Source organism: Emydura macquarii, unplaced genomic scaffold, assembly GCF_026122565.2.
Source record: "Emydura macquarii macquarii isolate MOO-44397 ecotype Brisbane River unplaced genomic scaffold, CSIRO-AGI_Emac_v2 contig_1348, whole genome shotgun sequence".
Classification (NCBI taxonomy): domain Eukaryota; kingdom Metazoa; phylum Chordata; order Testudines; family Chelidae; genus Emydura; species Emydura macquarii.
This window is the reverse complement of record NW_027131485.1, coordinates 18,282,476-18,304,328: the sequence shown is the minus strand read 5'-3', so window position 1 is coordinate 18,304,328 and position 21,853 is coordinate 18,282,476. Positions and strand designations below refer to the sequence as shown.

The following is a 21,853-nucleotide window of genomic DNA, read 5'->3' as shown; positions in this document are numbered from 1 at the left end:
CAGAGAAGGTGGGTCCTCCAGGCCTGCCTAGAGAGGTTGCACAGAAGCAGCCAATCAAGATCCAGCAGGCTCAGATAAAAGGAGTTGCAGGGCCTGAGCAGGTTGGTTCCTGGCTGGCACCTGAGAGGTAAAGAAGGGGGCTCGGCTCGGCTCGGCTCGGCTCGGCTCGGCTCGGCTCGGCTCGGCTCATGGGAGTTTGATGGGCTGCATTTACTGGCTAAGGGACAGAGAGGACCTGAGAACTGCAACCCAAAGGTAATGGGTGAAAGGAAAGGGACCAGGTGGGGAGAAACCCAGGGAAACCAGAAGCAACCAATCAAAGGGAGTATGTGTCTTCTGTTTATAGATCCCTGAGTTGGGACCTGGAATAGTGGTTGGGTCTGGTATCCCCCAACAGCCACTGTCAAAGTGGCCTAAACTGTGAGAGGGGGGCAAGGCTCCTTTAGAATTAGAATAGGATTAAAATGGGCTGAGAAGGGGCTGAAGATGCTGATGAGGACCAACTGAGTATGAATCTCTTTGCTATGCTGGAAAGGGTTCATCCATTTTGACTATGTGTTGTGACCAGAGGGCTGAGCCACTGAAGACCTGCCTAGTGGGGTTGGCAACCTACAGGGGGTACCTGGGAATGTGGAGCAGGAGTAAAGATAAGAATAAAGGGGTAGAGGCAGGATAGGAATGGAGAACTCTTCCTCTGGGGAAAAATTGAATTGCTTGTCATGCGGGAGGGGTGATCTTCAGCTGTTCCCAGTCAGCTCACATTTATGTACCTAGGTAACAGTCCGGTTTTCAAATATACTCAGTCCCCAGAAGTTCCAGTTCTAACACTTATGCCCAGATTGTTCATTGTTGATCAGTCCTAATGTGGTGTGCTGTTTTGAAAGTCTGTCCCTCTGCCCTTACTGGAAAGGAATGTACTGTTCAGATACATCCATTCTCTATTCCGTATTAGTTTCTGTGTGCCCTATTTCCTAAGGATTTTTTCCTGTAGGTGAAAAAGGGCAGGGGAAATCCCCTCAGGACTGGTTCACTAATTATTTTTGTCACCAAGGGACTGTGATAAGGTGACCCTACATACAGCATCTTTCTACAGCAGACAATGGCATTACAAATGCACCTACATCAGTTTCTCCTCAGTCCAGCCATAAAGAGTAGTCTCTCTCACTGTCCAGTACAAAGTCCCACTTATGGGCATAATTTGTTCATGTACGCATTCAATAACCCGTAGAACCCTCATGGTAAAGCCATTCTCTCAATTCCCACAATAAAACATATCCAAGGCCATCAATTTTCTATTTCCTTCTCCAGAGACATCACTTCAAGGTCACCCAACCGTGAGTTCACCAGCACTCAGTTCCTGGTTTCTTGCTGCCTTTGTTCCAGGGCCCCACTTTCCTGATCATCTATCTGAGAGTGATCAGACTCATGACTCTTCTATCCAAACACAATCCCTCAACACAGCCCTGTTCGGCCTCCCAGCACTGGCTGTCCTGCTCAGGAAGGTCAGCAGGCCAGTTCCTGCACTGGTCTATAGCCAATTCCTCCCTGTGCCTAGGGAAGGCCTGCAGACTTTTCCATTTCCTGCAGTATCCCTGCCTTGGCCAGACTGCTCTCACCTGCCCTTTCCTTACTTCTCTACTTTACACAGTCATGAAACTCAAAACAAATCCTTCTGTCTTCTCTCAAGTCCAGGTGTTCTTTTTTAAGCCTAATTGGGAGGCAGGCAACAAGTTGTGGGCAGGGCCCAAGCATATTTTTTTTGAGCCCAGTACAAACTTGTAACACAGGTCCCTTCCCCCACACATACCACAATCCCTCATCCCATACATACAATCTCATGAGCCATGAAATTTTTTTCCTCATGGTAATGGGGGTTGCAGCCTGGGCTGGGCCCCCCAGGGCCTCTGGGCCCTGGTAAAGTGTACCCTTCCCCCCACACCCATGTGGGGGTCCTGGTCACAGGTGCATGGGACTCTGCTTCCTCTTATAGAGCCAATGCCACCATCTGACAAGCGCAAAAAAGAGAGAGGCTTTAGTAATCAGGAAGAGCAGTGAGAGGCAGGATTAGATTCTGATCACCAGACTCTGTAGTGATAGCCTGAGTGATAGCCAGACAGCTTGAAATGTACATCAGGAGACAATGAGGTCTTGGTGAGTAGCACAGTGCCAGCAATAGAGCTAATCTGTCAGGCCCTAGATAACACCATCAATGTCAACTTCTCACTGAATTTTTCTCACTCAGATGTCTCCCCTGAGGGCCAACACCTCTCCTCGTCACAATGCTGATCACTGTGGAGCAGAGGTGATGGGAAGAAACTTGGTCTGTGAGCTTAAGACAACATTTAAATTTGGTCATAAAAATCCTTCAGTCAGAGGGAGAGGGAATGAGTTTGGCGATGGTGAATGAAGCTCAGTAAGAAATTGCCAGTAATATTAATATCTCCCAGACGACAACTAACATGTCCTGCTGCAAGGTATTCTGGTGCAACCAGAACCAATTTAATCACCTCTTTGGTTTCCCAAATCTACAGTCAAATGCTGAACATCATCCTCTCTTCATTGGACACCTCCGTTTCTTTCCAATCTCTCCCACCCACTTGCTCCCTTTTTCTCCATTGTCCCCCACAATCTTTTATCCTTCTGCTGTTTCTTGCCACCCACAATCTCATCCCTCTGCTTAAGGCTGGAAAAGAAAACTACACCTTCTGCACCATTGCTATCTCCCTCTATTGCACACATGATTTACCCTGCTTTCCCTTTTCCCCTGTGGGTGATATGAGTGGGGACTGTCTCATTCTACCTCTGCATCTGACAAAGTGAGCGGAGTCTCACGAAAGCTTATGCTTACAATAATTAAATTTGTTAGTCTTTAAAGTGCCACAGAACTCTTGTTGTTTTTATGCGTGGTGATGGTGACCTACAGAGAGGCAGATAGAGGGAGCCCAAATCTTCTGATAGCAATAAGCAGCAGGCAGAGAGAAACGATGAGGATCTTGGCAGTTCTGTGTGCAGAGGACAGATATGCTCTGCTGGCTCTGGAGTCAGCAGTTTGCATGTAAGCAGCCACTTAAGATCAGTGGGAGAGAGGCAAATGTAGCACAGTCTGGGGGTGTGATCAGACCTCCCACATGTCTGAGACTTGTCTAAATGTGTGGTGTCCCATGAAATGCAGAACACTGGGAATGTATGTCAGTGTTTTGTTAATGGGGGTGTGATGGAGATGGGCAGAATCAGGGGCGAAAAGCCATCTCTGGCCAGAGTTATGAGAGGTATCCTATGAGGGGAATGATCTATCCTAGACAAAGACATTTCTCCAACCTATCTTTAATATGAACACTGGTAAAAAGAATAAATGAACTGCAAATTATTAGTGTAACCTGGAAAAGATTCATCGGTGTATTTCATTGACCCTTTATCCACACATTATTTCAGTGAAAGGATAAAACAGGAAATAAGCAAATCCATGGTAGGTGATTTAGAGAAATTTACATATGGGAAAGACTTGATTTGATAACTCATTCAGTCTAATAATGATAAGAAATGCCATGCTTACATTACATAAAGTAAAATGCATTTTGTAGCAACAGATCTCTACATCCAAATTTAGTAGTGAGGCTCTGAGAGATGCTTCCCTTGCATCACACAAGACATTTTCACAATCATATTTTCACTCATGCATGGGAGTTTTTATTTGTCTGCACACACTCAGGCTGACTGTTGCATAAAACTTTCACGTTACTATTTGCAAGGAGGATTTTTAAGTGAGTCACTCACTTATAATCAAGATTATTTTTTTAAAAGCTTTCCTAAAATAATAAGAAAATTGATGTAAGTCAGAATTTTTAAAATGCCAAAAGAGGTTTTAATAGGGTTTTAGCTGCTTCCAGGTTGCTGTGTGTCTTACAAAATTCACATGACTAAAATTTTCATGGGGGGATGTTTTCATCACTTTTATGCCCATGTACACTCTCAGAAAGATGACTTACATGGGATTCACATGGGGTACTGAGGCTACATCTCTCACTGCTCAGTCTAGTATCTTAAGTACAAGTCCATCCTTTCTCTCATAGACTATCACTATTGTTCTTTTTCTAACAGGAAAAGCTCAGTTACTATGTTTGTAATCAGTGTTCTAGAATATAAAGAATAGTGGGAGGGTGTAAGTAGAAACTTCAGCTAGGCTAGGTTTATTTGTTTCTGTTACCATGCTAGTTATGTCTCAAGACTGGCACCTGCAAGCCAAATATGGCAGCAGACATTTTGGGGTAAGTTCTGCTTTCATTTTCATGCTGTGTAACTCAGCTTTGACTTAAATTCATATGGTATATTTTCTAGTTGGGAAAACCGCTTTCCAGAGCTGCAGGTGTTGCATCAGTGAGGAGTGAAGGGGGGAGAGGCATAAGAAAATCTTGAGAAATACCTCAACACATTATTCATATTTTTCCACTCTGTCTTAATCCCTTCCCTTGAAAATTACCAGCAAAAATTAATCCTGCCAAAGTCAGCTTTAACGTGTACTTCAGTTATAGACTTCCAATGGTGCCTATCTTCAATAGGTAATGTCCCTATTAAAAACTAAACATTGTACAGGGCATTACAGTATCATCATGATGACCACCTATGGACAGATGTGTGGTCTTCTACAGTAGGCTAGTCGACGGCTCCCCAGCACGGAAGATAGTGCAACCTTATGCGCATACACTGTTAACTTGTGAGGTTAGCAAAGGGAGAAGAGAAGGGGAAATCTGGAGGAGTCCAGCTAGCCCCTCCCATCCCTGCCCCCTGCACCTCTAGAGAGGGAACCTCATGGTGAGGATTCTGCAGAGTTAAGGAAAATGCTGAAGATCTGGAATTAGTCCTCCCCCTATTTGTAGGTACAGCTTCTGTTCCACACACAAATACAGAGGATCCAATCCTTCAAATACTTAAGCATGTGTAACGAGAGTTCTGTGGCATCTTAAAGACTACCAAATTTATTTCGGCATAAGCTTTCATGGGCAGAAACCCACTTCGTCAGATGCATCATATATAACTGTACACACACGTGTAACTGTATTTCAGTCGGACTACTCACATGAGTAAAGTTATGCACATCCTTAAGTGTTTGGGCCCAGATTTGCTCATTTGAAATGCTTGACTTACATTCACTCTGAGCACACTTGTCACTGTCAGAATCAAAACTTGCTCTTAGATCTTTCATGTGGCTCTCACACTTCACCTGCCCTTTTTCATTATTGCCAGTGTATTTTTCCCAGGAAGTACCCAGAGATAGATCACTGCTCAACTACATTACACGGCTCTCTTATGCAAAAAGATGAGGCATCAAGCAACAGTGACAACAGGAGCTCACATGGGGCAGCCTTAAACCTGGAGCTCAAAAATAGCTCAAATTTTAAACTAAACACAAGGATTACAGAATTCTACGATTGAGCAGAATATGTAGAATGACTGACATGATCCAAAGACCTTTTTGGTTTCCAGCAAACACAGGCTTAACTATCTGCTTAGCCCTCATACAGAGCAGAGTAATGAGGCCAGGACTCAGGGCTCTAAGAGGTAGCAGAGGAAACAGAATAAACAGCTACTTGGAAGGGTGAAAGCCTTCGAGAGAGGAGAGAGCTTCACATCCAGTTGTCAAAAGGCACATTTATACCCCGACCTGCCTTGCGTCCATTTTTCTTCTCTCATGTCTGACTCGTCCTATCTTTCTGACTGACAGCCAGAATTTGTTAGTATTTACTAAAACAAAATTGTGTCCAGTTTTGTTCCTCAGTTTTATTAAATAGAAAACTGATTACTACAATTAAGCACATTTCATAGTAAGCACATTTGCTTTGTTCAACCACAGGGGATGTAGCTTTGAGGTCGATTTTACTTGGCTAGTAATTGCAGTTTGTGAGTTTGTAAGGAGGAAGAATGATGTTGTGATTAAGGTGCTGGAGTAAGCCTCAGATTTAGGTACAATTCCTGCCACAAGACTACCTGTCTGATCTTAGAAAAGTCCAGGAATATCTTTGTGCCTCTGTTCATAACAATGGGGGGTGGTAATACTTCCCAACTTCACAAGCATGTTATGAAAATACATTTATTTATTTTTTGTGAGTTTCTCAGTTACCACAATGTTACAAGGCATATACATGTCTAAATAACTGAGATCCTGCCTTTTTAACTACGAGTTTGGATTAGTACAATGCTCTCTACGCAAGGCCACACTAGAACACTACAGTTAATTTTGTATTAGCCACAGGGAATATTAGACTCACCCATCCTTTGCCTCCTGCAGTGACTTACTATTGATGTTTTGTTGCATTTTGATGTGTGTTTAGTTTGTAAAGTCCTAGCAGACTTGGGTCCTCGCTATCTGAAGGGCTGTCTCTTTGCCTCTGAGCTGCCATAGTAGCTGAGTCCTCTGTTGCTCAAGGTGACAAATTCCATCAAAGATCATGTTTCTAAAAGGAGATTCACTACCAGTAATATAAATGGAGGTAATGTGATGAAATAGGAACAAGACAGTGAAGGCTGTTGGCCAGTGCTGGTGAAGCAGTTGGAATTTTCAGTTAGATGTAGACTGGGATGGTTCCAAGAGTAATAATATTTGAGCACTCTAGATGTACTTTGTCCGTTCCTCAGTACAATTTACTGATGATGGATTGTATTTACAGAAATTAAGAATTTTAAGAATGTGCATAAAAGACAGGAAGTAGAATCTAAGTAATATTATTGGCTAGATCTATTTTTAATGTCTTAAATGCTTATCGTTTTACCTGTTGGGTTATATTAAAAACCAGGAATGAGTTTGAAGAGATACTCCCGTAACTAGACTGAGAAGATATTTATATAATTATGGTCTAACTGCAGTGCCTTTCCAGGCAATTCATGACCCATTAGGAAGAGTCATAATGAGTCTTAAATGATAAGGGGTCACTAGTCTTCCAGAAATCCCGCACCGTGAGGTAGTTATGTTGCATTAGTTACTGCAGTCATAAGCTAAGATTGGAAAATCACAGCTCTCTTAGATGGAGTCCTTGGGACCTACAGTACTAATGTTACAGTTATTCTCGATGGCAAGAGCATACAAGCTGAGATTCTACTGACAATGAAGGTATGGCAATGCTTGAATTGCATCAATCAGATGAGAGAGGCATTGTGGAGAACTGGGGTCTTTCAATGAATTAGAACCATATATTGAAATAAGAGGGGAAAGAAGTCATGGGATCTCCATTAGAGAACATTGTTTGCCTTCCCCCATATGCCATGGGAATGCCAAGAGTTCCACTCCAAAATTAATGAATTCCCCAGAATCCACTGGTTTATCCCAAAGGAGCCAGAAAATCTGGGTTCCTCAGTGCCAGCTTTGGGACCCTCATACCTCATCTGTTTGTCAGCCAGTGTAGCTCCCTTGGTGCCATGCTGTTGGGCTTCTCTATCCTGCTACTGCCACTGGTTCCTTTAGGAGGAGTCTCCCTGCTCCAAAGGGGTCACTGAAAAGTTCGTATATCTCCCAGGTACATTAAATCTCCATTTCCAGGAAGCTGTGCATGTCCCCTCCCCATCCATGGATCCCTGACCTCTAACCAGGAATCTCAAGGTCCAGGCTGGAGTGAGAGGAAGATGCCACAGGGCCAACTCATACCACACAAGAAAGAGGGAGCCTCAGCAGCCCTAATAGTGACCAGACAGTCACACTCATTGGGCCTAATAGCCTGAAAATCCCTAAGCATGTTGAAAACCCAGAGTTTAATTTGTAGAATAATTTTATAGACGCTCTGGGGCTTTTTGCATGGTTTGTACATTGTTATGGGGTGTGTGTGTGTGTGTGTGTGTGTGTGTGTGTGTGTGTATGCATTTCCCATATAAAAGTAATGCAAATCCATATTTGACCTCAGATGATTAGATTTCTCGAGCCCTGGTTGGCGGTCCGATCATGAGGGGAACCCTGTTTATATCTTTTATCTTTGTTTCTGCTGGAATCAGAACTTTAATGTTTTTCCACTAACAAAGGGGCAAACTGTTTCTTCAAGTTAAGCGTTTCAAACCTGAGGCCTTGGATGCTCATATTTCTTGCTTCACTTCAATGTTGTCTTCAGCTTTTTATTTGATTCTTCATGCAGGGAAGGTGAAATATTTTGAGAAGTTCTGAGTACCCTGGCAATCTTCCCATTTTCACTTTCCCATCATGCCACTCTCAGTTGCCCCCTGTGTCTCGGGTAGCCTGGCTTCAGCTGAAGATTGTATGGATGGGGATCCTTTCCAGAGTCCATCAGTGCCCTTTGAATCAGCCACCATTGAAGCTGGCTTGTCAAAGCACCAAGCTGCTTCTGTCCTCATCCAGGAGCTGCTGTGGTGTTTGCTGCCCCTACAGCACTCCCATGCCCTTCCAGTCTGGGGGCAAGGCACTGAAATCCTTATAGAGTATATAATTAGTTTCAAACGCATTACATCATCCTCAACATTGCAACATCAATCAAACAATCATAAACACCTCTCCCCTGAAAAGTGAACAGATGCCATGAAGATGGATGGATAGACAGTGCCATAGCAGCCATGCACTCAAAGCTATCTGCTGGGGGAAATCATCATGGGTTACCAGGTTGGTGATGCCTATGGCAACATAAATCCTGGTACAACACTGACAGACATTCTGCTTTTAAAAGGTTACATCTGAAATGATGTTTACAAACCAGTAATTGCTTCATATCAAATGCCTTCCCATGGTTGCAGGGAGAAACAGCAGCTGAAACCCTTATTAGACCTTACAAAATAAATAAATCTGCCTTTAAATGTTCCTATTGAGAGATTCTCACATAAGCAAGATCTGATTGAGCTGTGTCAGATGGACAAGGACTGATTAGTGATTAGATTTCTGCTGATGAAAGAACTGTGAAAGGGGAAACTATTCAACTCTGAACTAACAACGCTTATGAGATGGATCCTTGATCTCTCTGCTGTGCCAGCAGAGTGCAAAACAGTAGGTATTAAAGTGCAAAGTAATTGGTGGGAGAGGTCATTTTAAGCAGAGGTATAATAATTATTGCATCCCACACGACTCAGAATATACTTTTATTTCTTTATTGTCTTCCCCCCCTGCCCTCCAAAAAATCATAGATGAAGTAATGCGGGTGATTGTCTGCAGCAAGAAAATGTATGAGTGGGTAAAGCGCCAGATACCTGATAAGCAAGAGAGTATTGAGGCATTACACTAATCAGCCTGTGATATCAAGGAATAATACTGGATTTCTTCTTGTTTTCATTCTTTGCTATAGATAATGGCAGGGTATTTTTTTCAGCATGAAACTAATGGTGATGACATGATATCCCAAAAAGCTATTAAGATCAAATGAGCTGATTAATCAGCATCCTGTGTACTTACTGTAAAATAGTTGACTCAAAACAGATTTTCTTTAAAAAAAAAAAAAAAAAAATTCATTTTACCTCTTTTCAGTATAAATATGTTGCCATAAAAGAATGTTAGAAAAACAGTTAATGAACTAAACACTTCCTGTTTAAAGAGGCTTAATTGGTTTGCAAAAGAGAAACAAACAATTTGTGCAGCATATTTGTGTGCACACATAAAACTGGACCTTTATAATAAACAAAGAAAAAGGATTTGGGACAGGTTTATATATTTGTAGTTACATACTGTACACAAAATAGGAAATATTCAATGACTTCTTGGTTATTTTTAAATTTAATTATTTACTGGAATCCAGCTGTTAACCATTTGTTTATTTTTAATTTTTGGAAGCACAAATCCTCTTAAATATGCACATCATAACAATACAATGCATCCCCTGACTGAAGTGTAGGTGAAAAGAATCTTACCTGTTCTGTACAATATTTTAAACATGTTTAGAAAACTTAAGCACTGTTTATTGTACTGCTAATCTTCTTGTGATTTGTTCCAATATACTAACTGATTTGAATATTAACATAATGTTAATTGTATGAATAGCATTATGAATATAAAATGATATTCCTTGCCTGTTTCAGCTAACCATCATTTTGCTTTCTCAGACAGAGCATTCTATATCTTATAATGTGAGATATTAAATCACAGAGTCAGAGACTAGATAAGCTGAGACATTTACACAATATTTATAATATCTAACAAACCCCAGCAGGTGAGGTTTAGTGTGGATCAACAGCAAGTGGCTTCTACCAAGTCCAGTAATACTGGAATATTGATCTAACTGTAGGGTGGAACTGAGATCAGGCATCAAATGCATTCCCACATATTTGACTAATTGGGCTAGATATCCTGTGAAAATCTGTGTACAATGTGCATGTTAACATTTATTCAGAGGCAATATTTCTGATTTGTCCTGGTTGATTAGCTAACCTGTTATGTGAGAGAGATTGAAAGAAAGAGAAGGACTTGAAAGTTGGCTGGAGCTGAGGGAAACAGGAATAAATCATCTGGGACCTCATCCAAGGTCAACAGAAAGATTTGCAACAACTTCAGTGAGTTGGGACCTTCGGGCACACCCCTCGGGAGGTACTGAGCTCCTTCATTGCCCATTGATTTCAGTAAGAATGGAGTGAGCTCATAGGAATGGACCCTTAACTCGAAGGTCTCTGCAATAAAAGTGAAGAACCTTAATAGCTGGATCATACTGAATAGCAGTGGGCAAAGGTTCACCAGTACAAAGGAGTGTTTAGGCAATGATAACTTTCCCGTTGAGGAAAGGATGGTTGATGAAAGGGTGCCATTAACTGACACTTGATGATGGGTTCTTGTTCTGTAGTGATGTTAAATGTAAAATTTAGCATCAGATTCAAACCATCTTAATAAGGGACATAGAAAGTCCAGACCACTTTGTCAAATGCTTTCTTAGGATCTAAAGAGCGTGCTTCCTCAGTAGTTTGTTGCTTGTTTGCAAAAGGCGAATGTTGCAGAAGATTAACCAAATGGTTAAGTCCTCCTTGACTCTGGGGTATGTTATGTTGGAAAACTTTTCCCAATATCTTTGACAGAATTTAGAACCTATATTAATTAGGGAAATTAGCCTTAGATTGCTATCATACTCTGCATCCTTGCCTGATTTTTTCTAATGAGACTATCAGTCTCCATAAAAAGCTTATGGAGGTTTACTATATATCAGTACATCATATTGGATTTTCAATTTAGAGGTTAAATTGGAGGGGGGAATCTGTAAAAGCTCCATAAAATTCAGCTTGGAAACCATCTGAACTTGGAACTGTTTGACGCTTCTTTAATGGCTATTTTATTCCTTTTTATATTAATAGGCAGTTCAAGGTCATCTTGGAGAGAATTGGCTGTAGTTGCTGTAAAAAGAGCATTCAGGGAACAAAAGGAAGTGTTGCTGGAGGTACTTTGTGTTTACCTTGGTGTAACGGGGGGAAAAAAGCATTTGTGCTATAAAGCTTAACATTAACTGAAGTGCAGATTTTCAAAGTCAGAAGCCTAGGGCTGTATTCAAAACCACATGCACAATTAATCTAATTGTATATTTTAGGTACTTGTATGGCCCCATTGCCCCCATGTGAGGTAGGGACAGAGCCATTATCCCCATTGTACAGATGAGGAATCGAGGCACAGAGAGGCTAAGTAACTTCCCTACACTCATGTAGGAAGCCTGTGGAAGAGCAGGGACTCAAACCAAGGTCTCCCAACTCAGTATACTAACCACTGGACCATCTATGTGCACCTATTTACTAGCTGCATATTTTTCTAGCTGGCCATTTGCACATTCAACTACCCAGTTTGTGACTAAATTTAATTACAGATGCAAATTAGGTGTGAAATACTATGGGTGGATTAGCTTCTTTCTCTGAAAAATCTCATGCTATTTGTCTGAAAAACCTCATAACTGTTTTACTCATCCAGTTTCTGCAACTGCTAATAAGGTACAGACTGGCCATTTATATTTTGAGGACACTCAAGGAATCAGTCCTACAAGATGCTGGAGTCCATAGGAGTGGAAGATGGTTATCATATTGCAGGGTCAAGCCCTATGAAATGGAATGAGATTAAGCTCTTTGAGGCAGTGCAATGGGGTGAACTCACCACCCACCAATTACCCCAGGGATCCTGTAGATGGAAGGCATTTGCTCCATACCTTTCCCTGGGCCACTTCCCTGTGGTCCCAGCACCCTCTTTGCCCTTGTCTTGGGGGCCCCATCTGCAAGACTCTGCCACCAGCCAGGAGCTGGGTTTAGCTCTCCTGGTCCCTGCCTGCAGCATTGCTCTACCCAGGGGGCTAGCTGGTAGGCAGCCTGCACTCCCTGGAGCTTGAGGAGAGAGGAAATGCCTGTGCTCTGCCCTGCTGCTCTTCTTATATGGGTCTGCCTTGCCCTGATTGGCTGCTCCTCACAATTCCCTTCCTTTTGGCTGCTTTTTGCGTAGCCTTGCCAGGGCCGTATGTACCACTTAGTGGCCAGTGTGGTGCTGATGCTCCATCGCAGGCAGAGACCATCCTTTTGTCTTGTTTTTACATCACCTGGCACAATAGTTCCTAGGTGTTACACAATACAAATAACACTAGCTTCTTTCACATGCCGTCAAAAGTTATCTTTATCACTGATGACCTGTTATCAATTCAGACCAGTGACTTAGAACTGCAAGATCTTCATAGCCCACTTCCAACTCCCTGATAGATCTGGGACAAAACCCTTTTATCTTATTCAAGGTGAACCTTATTCTCAAGATCCATGACCTAGTTCTCTGTCTGGCCAAAGGCACTACTTTGGGTACTAATTGGGAACACTGACAGTGAGGAGAGAGAATTATAAAGCTATGCACCCAGAAAATTCACCATTTCAACTTGTAATGAGTTCATCTTGCAACTCTTTGCAACACTGTTTCACAGCTTTCGATTTCCATTTAATGTTTTTTAACTCTAATATGTTTTATATGCTAAGGGCTGCTGTGTTGTACCTATAGTGGACTAACCTGAAGCTAAACCTGCCCTTTGTTTTATATTGAACCAGTGTTGCTTTGGTCTAATTACATCACATAGCAAACAAATATATTGTTCCCTTTTATATATCTCAGCTGTTTTGATAGTGATCACATCTGTTGCTTAAGAATGGCCAGATAATAGCCATCAAGTCTGTCCCTATGATAAATTTCATGCTGCCTTTACATTAACAAAAGCCTTCAACCCTTATAAGAGTTTCCTCTGAAGCACAATATTTTTATGCCCCACCATTTAGCTGACTACTGTGGCTATAGTCCAATCTACCTATATATCTAGACTTGAGGTGTGTAAAAATCATATCACTCTGCATCCTTCAAAGGTAATTTGTGTCAACCAGGTTGCCCTTATCTTCATTTCAGTAAGATGGTGACTTTTTATTTTAATGAGAGCCATGTAGCTAAAAGGCTACTCACCACCTTGAGACCATAGAAGTTCTGTGCTTAGATCACAATGTGCCACACCCAATCAAAATGCCTAAAGCATTCCTTTTCTGAAACCATGAGGGGTGGTGACAATCTCCTGCTGAATATTCCTCCCTTAAGAAGAATTGCCATAGTGAGGCCGCAAATACGAGGCACTGATAGTTTCCCTCTTTCTCTGTTGTGCGCATTGAGAGAAAAACAGAAGCATGATACAAGTAGAGGCAGACTGAGAATGGGGGAGAAAGCTAACGGGCTATGTGAATAACTATATGCATTGTAAGAGGCCAGGTGGAGTTTGTAGTGAAGGGACATGTAAACCATCCTCCTGAATCTAGGATTATTTTCTGGATTATTTCAATTACTGGAAATTAACACCTCAAAAAGCATAACTTCACTATAATAACTACTGTATTAAAGTGGAACCAAGTTAAGACATATCATGTGTCACAAAATGAGTTAATGTAACCCTTAATCCAATACTCAATAAATTACTTTTCTGTAGGCCTAATTCAATTTCCAGTATTGGGCCTGGTCCCTCAACCTCAGATGCCCTCGGGGAAGGCAATTACTTATTTCCTTTGCTTCTGGAGATGCTTCCTTCCTCAGAACACATTCAGAGTTGGAAAGGAGTCACTTCTTCCCAAAAGATAGACTAGGGATTCCCCGCTGACATCTATCTGATGTGTGGATATTCAAGAAGTGGCTATAAAACTCCCATTTTCCGCACATGCCAATGATGTATGAAAGTGATATGCATGCAGCATTTTGTTAACTCATCATTAGGTAATCCATTGTAGCTCCCTATATTTTCTTTGCTTAGTTTTCCACATAATACCTCTGAATATTAGTTGCACCCCAAAACATGTAGTCACTGCTGAAATTTTAAGTCCATCATCTTTATTCAGCCCATGGGACGTGCAGCTTTCTGGGAAGTGCAGCCTGCTGGAATTGTCTATCACTGTAATTGATGTCCGGGGAGAATGGAGATATCTCTTCCCCTTGACTAAAGGTTTGGAGGTATTGTGAGGAGATATTAGTTCAAGGGTGCTGGTCAGTCACTGGAAAGGTGGATTTTATGAAGAGTCAGAAAAGGCCTTATGTAACCATTCCTGAGGGAGAAGCTTCTATCTTGGAATAAGGAGCTGCTTCTATGGAGTATCCTCTGAGTAGGAATCATGGCAGATGTGGGCTGACTTTAGCACATGCAAGTTACTTCTGGAATGATATCAAAGTGATATTGAAAGCTTCAGCTTCTAAGTGTGTGCTTTGTTCTTTAGCTAACACTTTTGGAAATCCTAGTTGAAAATTTTCTGCTGGTTCTAGCTGGCAGCTGTAGTGGATCTGTTTGATTTCCAGAACTACTGAACTTGTGATGGGGTTTACAGACACCACACTAAACCAAAGGAATACAATAAATAGAGAAATACAATGTGGAAAATCAGACTCACAGATTAAGGCCAGTAGGGGCCCTTACAATCACCTAATCTGACCTCTTGCAGAACAAGATCTGTATAATTTCACCTAGTAATTCCTTCACCAAGCCCATAACTTCTCATTGAGCTAGAGCATATCTTCTTGAAAGACATTCAGTTTGATTTAGAGATTTCAAGTGATGGGAAATCCCCCACATCACTCAGTAAATTGTTCCAGTGGTTAATTACCCTCATAGTTTAAAATGTGCACCTTATTTCTAGTCTGTCTAGTTTCAGCTTCCAGCCCTTGGATCTCTTCATGCCTTTATATACAAGATTAAAAAGTGCCTCCTACCATCATCAGGCACATATAAATCATGATCAAGTCACATCTTAACCTTCAGTTTGTAGGTTACACTGTAAGGATAGGCTTGGTGGGACTAATGTCTGAGACAGATTTAACAGCCTTTCTTCCATTTTACTTGGCATGGAATTGTGTTATAGGAGTTCTAGTTTCAGGAGATTACAAATTCACATTCTGTCCCATTGCATTCTCTCTCTCCTGTTAGGCGTGTGGCAGCTATGTTCTAACTGCTATGTACATTCTCCTCCAGGCCAGAGCTCTCGCGTTTCCGTTCCACACGTCTGTCTCCTTTTTTTTTTTGTCAACAATAATGTTTCCAATTGCATCAGCGTGGCTGCCCAGTGCGCAGGAATATATTTATTCTGAAATTGTCAAAGGAGGGCAATTTTGAACATTTCCATATATTCCTCTGTCCTTTCCAGTTACCAGTGGATAAAGACACTCTCACTGTATACTGAAATGTGTTTTAGAGCAGTGTACAATTATATGGATTTGTCTCTTAGGTGGCACACAGCAAGGCATAGCATATTTTTACTATGTTTGTTATGCTCTCATACACTTGAAATGTATCTCTTTATGATGGAAGAATGAAGCTGAGCTGGTGGTTCTTCATCTCTGTATATTATCCCCATTGATTGGACTATTCATGAAGAATTATTCAGCTTTCAACAGGATTGCGGTGTCTGCAGCCCAGCCATCAATATAGCTCAGCATTTTAATGGCTCCCGTCAGCTTTTCATATTAAGTTTTTGTTCCATGTTGGAACGTTTGTGTTAGAATGCAATATTTCAATATGTTTAAAACAGGACTAAGCGGGCTATGACTTAGAATGCTTTTGAGGGAATCATTTTTCATGTGGAACAATGAAAAGGCTGATTTTTAGATATGGCAACTATTTCTGCATGGGGCAGTTCTGTGACTGCAAAGACCCGTGCCCGCATTGTTACACCTCCACCATCTCTGTTTGAGTTCATAATGGGCGCCATTATTTGTGCTTTAAAAACTGAAAGCTGGGACGCCGTCTGGCTGAAAATTAAGCTTGAGTACACAAAAGGTTACTTGTAAACTCTATCTGGTGTATTCTATTGTAGATATTGATGATGAAGGATTTTAATTTTGTTCTGTATGTATACATAGAGCAGCTACACAGGCTTCTGCTCCATGGCTAGGTGCTGTGATAATACAAATGATTAGACATGTGGAATGAACCAATAACCAACAAGAAACTGAAGGCTGGCTTCTGCCATAGGATTTGCTATAGCAGATTAGGCCACAGGTCTATCAAAGCCAGCCTGGCAGTGGCCAATACCTGATGCTTCATGGTGGGTGAAGTTCACCTTTCATTTAAACAAGTGAATAACAATATATGAAAAAAAATCTTCTGTGTCCAAGGTGGATTTAACCCTTTAATCCTTTTTTTTGTTTCATGACCATTGACACAGGCAACTTCTACAAAAGATAGGTTTTCATGAATGCTTATCTGCTCCCAGCTTATAGCCAAGGTCCTTCTTCAATCAAATGTGACACTGTGACTATTTGTCTGTATATCAATTTCTTGTCAATGTTACCAAAGCCTGCTGATGGACCAATAAACAGCACAGATAACTTAGTGCTGAATCAGAATGTAAGGTAACAATAAATGTCAGTATTTCATTGACAAGGACAAGCAGGCAAATGATGAAGACATAATGGATGCATTTAAATGGCAGGCTATAACTTTATTTATTATACTTTAAGGAGGGGAGAGGCCCATCCCCACTCCTCACGTACCAGGCATTTAATTGGTTCCACTGTGAGTGTGATGATGTGCTCTCACCTCCCGTGAGTGCCTCCTGTTGACCAGGTGCAATCCTGCACATTTTTCCTTTTTCTGATGCCCCTTATAGGTTGTTGTCTTCATCAGGTGGGTCTTCCATGGCTCAGCCCTCCGGCTAAGCCACATCATCAACATTGATGAATGAACCCCACCCAGGGTAACAAAGTTCAACATATGCTCTGCCCTTACAAGGGTCTTCAGCACTGTCTCTGAGCCCTTTAAATCTAATCCCTTTCTCAGACCTTTAGTGGTAAGTCCAACTGGAACGGTCAGACTTTCCTCACTAGGGCCTTCAGCACTATCCTTCACTTGAGCTTTTCAACAGAGCCTTGTCCCCTTCTTGGACTTCGGCTACTGCAGAAGTGGCCTGAGGGTGGACCCTGGCTTGCCTACTATTCCAGGTCCCAACACAGGGACCCTGTAAATAGCAGCCAGATACTGCTTCCCTGAATAGTTGCTGCTGCTGCCACTGCCTTCCCTGGATTGTTTCCCAACTTGGTCCCATCACCTTCAGGTTACAGTCCTTGGGTTCTCTCCATCCATTCTCTGTTTGCACAGGGTCTCTCCCAGGCCTTGTCTGTGGAATTTTGCCGTCTTCCTGCCCTTCCTCACCCTTTCTGGTCTGAGCCAGGAACTGGCCAGCGCAAGCTCTGTAGTGGGTGCTGGAAATGACCCTGTTGTACCATCCACAGCAGCCCCACATGTGCCTTGCCTCCCTCCCCTGTGAGCAATGGGGGTGAGGGAGGAAGGCAGCAGCCTAAGAGTCAGTCCTAGCAGTGGGTTTGAGGAGCCAGATGGTCTTACAGCAGCAGCAGCCCCATGTGTCCCTTTCCCCATCTCCTGGAGCAGGAAGTCCCTGCAATTTCCCCTGTGTTGGTTTTTTTGTGACTCTGGAAGTAAACTGTATCAAGCCTCACTCCCTGCAGGGCTCCTGCTTCTCGAGCAGGCTGTGCCTCCTGGATGGGGAACCAAGATATGGCCCCTCTGGGTGTAATAAAGACCCTCTGCTGGTGTACACCCCCAAAAGCAGTGAGGGGATTCCCAGAGCACCTACCTTCCCTGCTGCATCTCCTGGGTGCAGAAGCCACCTTGATTCTTCTTTGTTGTGGCATCTGCAAGCTGGGAACTGAAAATAATCCATGTGATCGTTCTGTTCCCATGCGTCTTCCATCATTGCCTAGATTTTCTTGCTCCAGACATGGCTGAATAACAGCTGTCTCCTTGCAGCTAACCGGAGAGTAAGAGGCTTTTGAAAAGCCTGGGTTTCTTTTAAATAGGCCAGGGGCAGGGGATGGTGGACATACAGCAGCCAGTCAGCTGACCCCATTACCCTTTGCCCAGCCAATGGCCAAGAGAACTGAATAGGGAAGACATGAGAAGGGCAGCTCTCCTCCCCCCCATGCATATGTCTTGGGCTTCTATCCTTCCTTGCTGTCCAAAGATCCTCCCCCGCTAAGAGAGCATTTCCATACCCAGGTGTGAAACCAGACTGGTAGTGACTCCAGAACTGTTCAATATTCTCTCAACAACTTCCCTTAGAAAAGTGTGAGACACTGGAGAAGATGTTAATATCCAAGGACAGTTTCTTAAGAAAGAATTGAACCATGGGCTATTTAAGGGTAGTTTGCAATTTATCCTCCATAAGGGATTTGTTACCAGCTGTGCCAAAATATCACTATTGTGTTTAATTAACAATGTAGGATGTGCATCTACTAATCTTTTCTTCTGCAGCTGCGAATCCTATAGCTAAGTGCTTGTAATGAATCTGGAATGGGATTGTCAAAAGCATGTAAGTTGGACAATCAGAGTTAGGTACTTAACTCCCTTAAGTCAGTTTGACAGTTCCACCTCTGCTCACTAATGTGAGTGTGGCCTCGAGGGTGAATTCATATATTCTGCAAATGGCATTATTGAGCTTGCCTTGCAAGGGTAATCGGACAGTCTAAAAGATAAGGAAGAATCTCATCTCACCTGTAGAGGAGAATCATTTCCAGTTGGCTTCACTAATTTCTTCAACCCTATTCTAAGCAGATGCAGGTTTCACTGACTTCCAAGACCATTTTGTCCACTTGTGCCAGCATTAAGGCTGAGTGAAAAATTGAATTTCTGTACCATGAGAAATTCCAGCATGTCAGCATTTGTTTTCATCTCATAATTGGGACAAAAAGTTGGTATATCACATGTATGAGAATGAAAAAATTGATTTAGAAATGGCAAAACATTTTGTTTTGAAAGAGTTTAACATTAAACTGCATTGCTCTATTGTGGTGCATTGCCTCATGGGAGTTGTAGTTTGGGAGTCTAATGTTGTCATTCTCCCATATGGCTAGGCTCTCTGGCTGGACTATATAACCCAGGATGTACTCAGAGTAATGTGGTGCCCATGATGCATCACACAGCTTGATGAGATTGGAGTCTGTGTTACATCATAAAACATCTAGTCTGACTAGGGAGCCCCGCCCATAGGAGAGGAAGGGGGTCCAAGCTGCAGCTCTCATGAGGCAATGCAATTTAATATTAAACTGATTTAAAACAAAATATTTAATTTAGATCTTACTGATTAAAAAAAACCTGAAATTTTCCCACAGAAAATTTCAATTTTGTGGAAACTCCATTTTCTGTCAAAAGTCATTCTGATGGCTCTAGCCAGTTTTGCCCCTATGTCTTACCTGCCATCATAGCAATGAAAGGAGATAGACCAAGCTCATCCCATTCTACAGTCAGTGCAAATGCCATAGCAGAAGCTGATTTTGGGGCAGACCCTGCAAAGGGCTAAGCATCTTCATCCTTAATGGTTTGTAAGGCCATCTTGACAAAGCCCTGGCAGGGTTGATTTAGTTGGGGTTGGTCCTGCTTTGAGCAGGGAGTTGGACATCTTGACCTCCTGAGATCCCTTCCATCCCTAATTTTCTGTGATTTTATGAGGTGCTGAAGTCCATTGGAGTTATAGGCTCTCAGTATTTGTTAAAATGTACTAGGAGTCCTGTGCTCCTGTGGTGAGAACCTCTGGGGGAGGAAGACCAAAGATTGGACCAGCAGTTATAAAAGATTCTATTTATCTTGCACTGAAATAGGAGCTAAATCATTTGTGCCATTAACATGAACTTAACAAGAGTTTCTATCAGGGTCATGTCACTGTGAAACTTTGGCTGATTTTTTGAAGTTCTGGAAAATCCCTTTGAGTGAAGCTCTAAGAATTTGAAAGAAGGAGTCTTAGCTGTAGGATATTATTAGCTACAGGGCTGTTGGGTGATTGAAGAATTTGGGCATGGAATGCGCTGAGGGAAGGGCTAAAAGGAATATGAAGAGGAAAGAAAATTGAGTAAGAATGGTAATGGCTTCATTTAGCTCATGCACATACAAGCAGAAGCTCATTGCCACTCATCTTTTGAAATGTACTAGTAGCACTGTGATGCATAACTGCAGGCACATCTGAATTTGAAGAGTGATCTGGAAATTGTTTCTCCATCCCATATTTGTATTTTTATTACATGTTGCCAATTTTGTTTCTCTCTCTCTTTCCCCAGAAATCCACCAAAGGCCATTTTGCAAAACTCTATTCCAGGAATCCCCTTCACAAAAGAGATTATTACAATGTTTTTCTTCTTGCTTTTAAGAAATAAGAAAGAGAACACAGGGCAACTTCAGCTTCTTGAGCATCATTTGTTAGTGAATGTATAGATTGTAATATGCAAAAATATTAAAAGACTTTAGAAAAAGATGAAATCTATATGTAAAAAGATTGATTCTACTTAAGACTGTACTGCAATACAATAGTGGAAGCCATGAAGTTGCGTATATTTTTGGTTATAAATTCCAACTTTAAAACACTAAATATAAATGAATTTCTAACATATTACATTATCTCATTAGTCCAGATAGCAAACAAGCTGTTAATGAGCAAATAAGATGTTTGTTTATAACCCAGATAGAATTTTGTCACATATTGTTATGCATTTCCTTGAAAAATCAAGAAAGTATTGTTAACATCTTTGATTAGCTTGGTAGCATCCTTGGCCAAAGGAAGATTTCTGTGCCAACACAAATTTGATTTTGGAAAGTTTGTTCAGCTGAGGACAAAAGGAAGAACAGTTAACCCAGATATGCATTATTAACACACACTTCTTACACTTTAACAAATGAAATTCTGAGTTCAGCACAATTCAGGCAAGAAAGACTCACTTTAAAGTAACCTTTCTTAAGGCTTTCAAATTTAACTGGACTATAATCTATTACATATAGAGCGGAGTTAATCTCACTTAAGTCATTTTCGGGCAAACATTATCTTATAACTTTCAAAACTTAAGGTTTCTAATCAAACCACAGATTTATGTGACCTAGAGGAGGCAATACATCTTGCTAAACGCAGAGAATCTGCAGAGAACCGTGAAGTCCCTGAACTCACCTGCTGTGTGGGAAGGGGATAATTATATATCAATATTGTAATTGGCAGTACCAGTTGTGTTCAGTAGAAAGAATTTTTGGTTAATGCATAGTCTTTTACTGCTGCCTAATTATGCATTAACATATTGTAAATCTACTCATGTAAATCATTATTTTGTCTATGCATTTTGGTAATTCAAATAATAGCAGGGTTATATTTAGAAGGGAAAAGAATCCTTTCAGAGCATGGCAGGCTTCTCCAGGGAAAGATGCTGCCCAAAAAATCTTAACAGAAAGGTTTAGAGGCTGAAAGACAGTAGAGGATTTTAATAACAGCAAGTAAAATGATCAACTTTCACATACAAAGGAAGGAATGTTCTCGCACAACCCCAAATTCAATCAAAGGCGTTATTACAGTAGAACCTCAGAGTTATGAACACCTTGGGAACGGATGTTGTTCGTAACTCTGAACAAAATGTTATGGTTCTTTCAAAAGTTTACAACTGAACATTGAT

The 21,853-nt window shown here is 41.6% G+C and overlaps 1 long non-coding RNA gene across 1 annotated transcript; it reads left to right on the top strand.

Moving 5' to 3' along the window:
- Positions 1-149: 149 nt before the first annotated feature.
- LOC137155338 (uncharacterized) lies at positions 150-20,667 on the top strand. Its single transcript, XR_010920430.1, has 3 exons — positions 150-255; positions 11,248-11,330; positions 20,483-20,667. It is a non-coding gene; the product is annotated as an uncharacterized lncRNA (long non-coding RNA).
- The last annotated feature ends 1,186 nt before the right edge of the window (positions 20,668-21,853 follow it).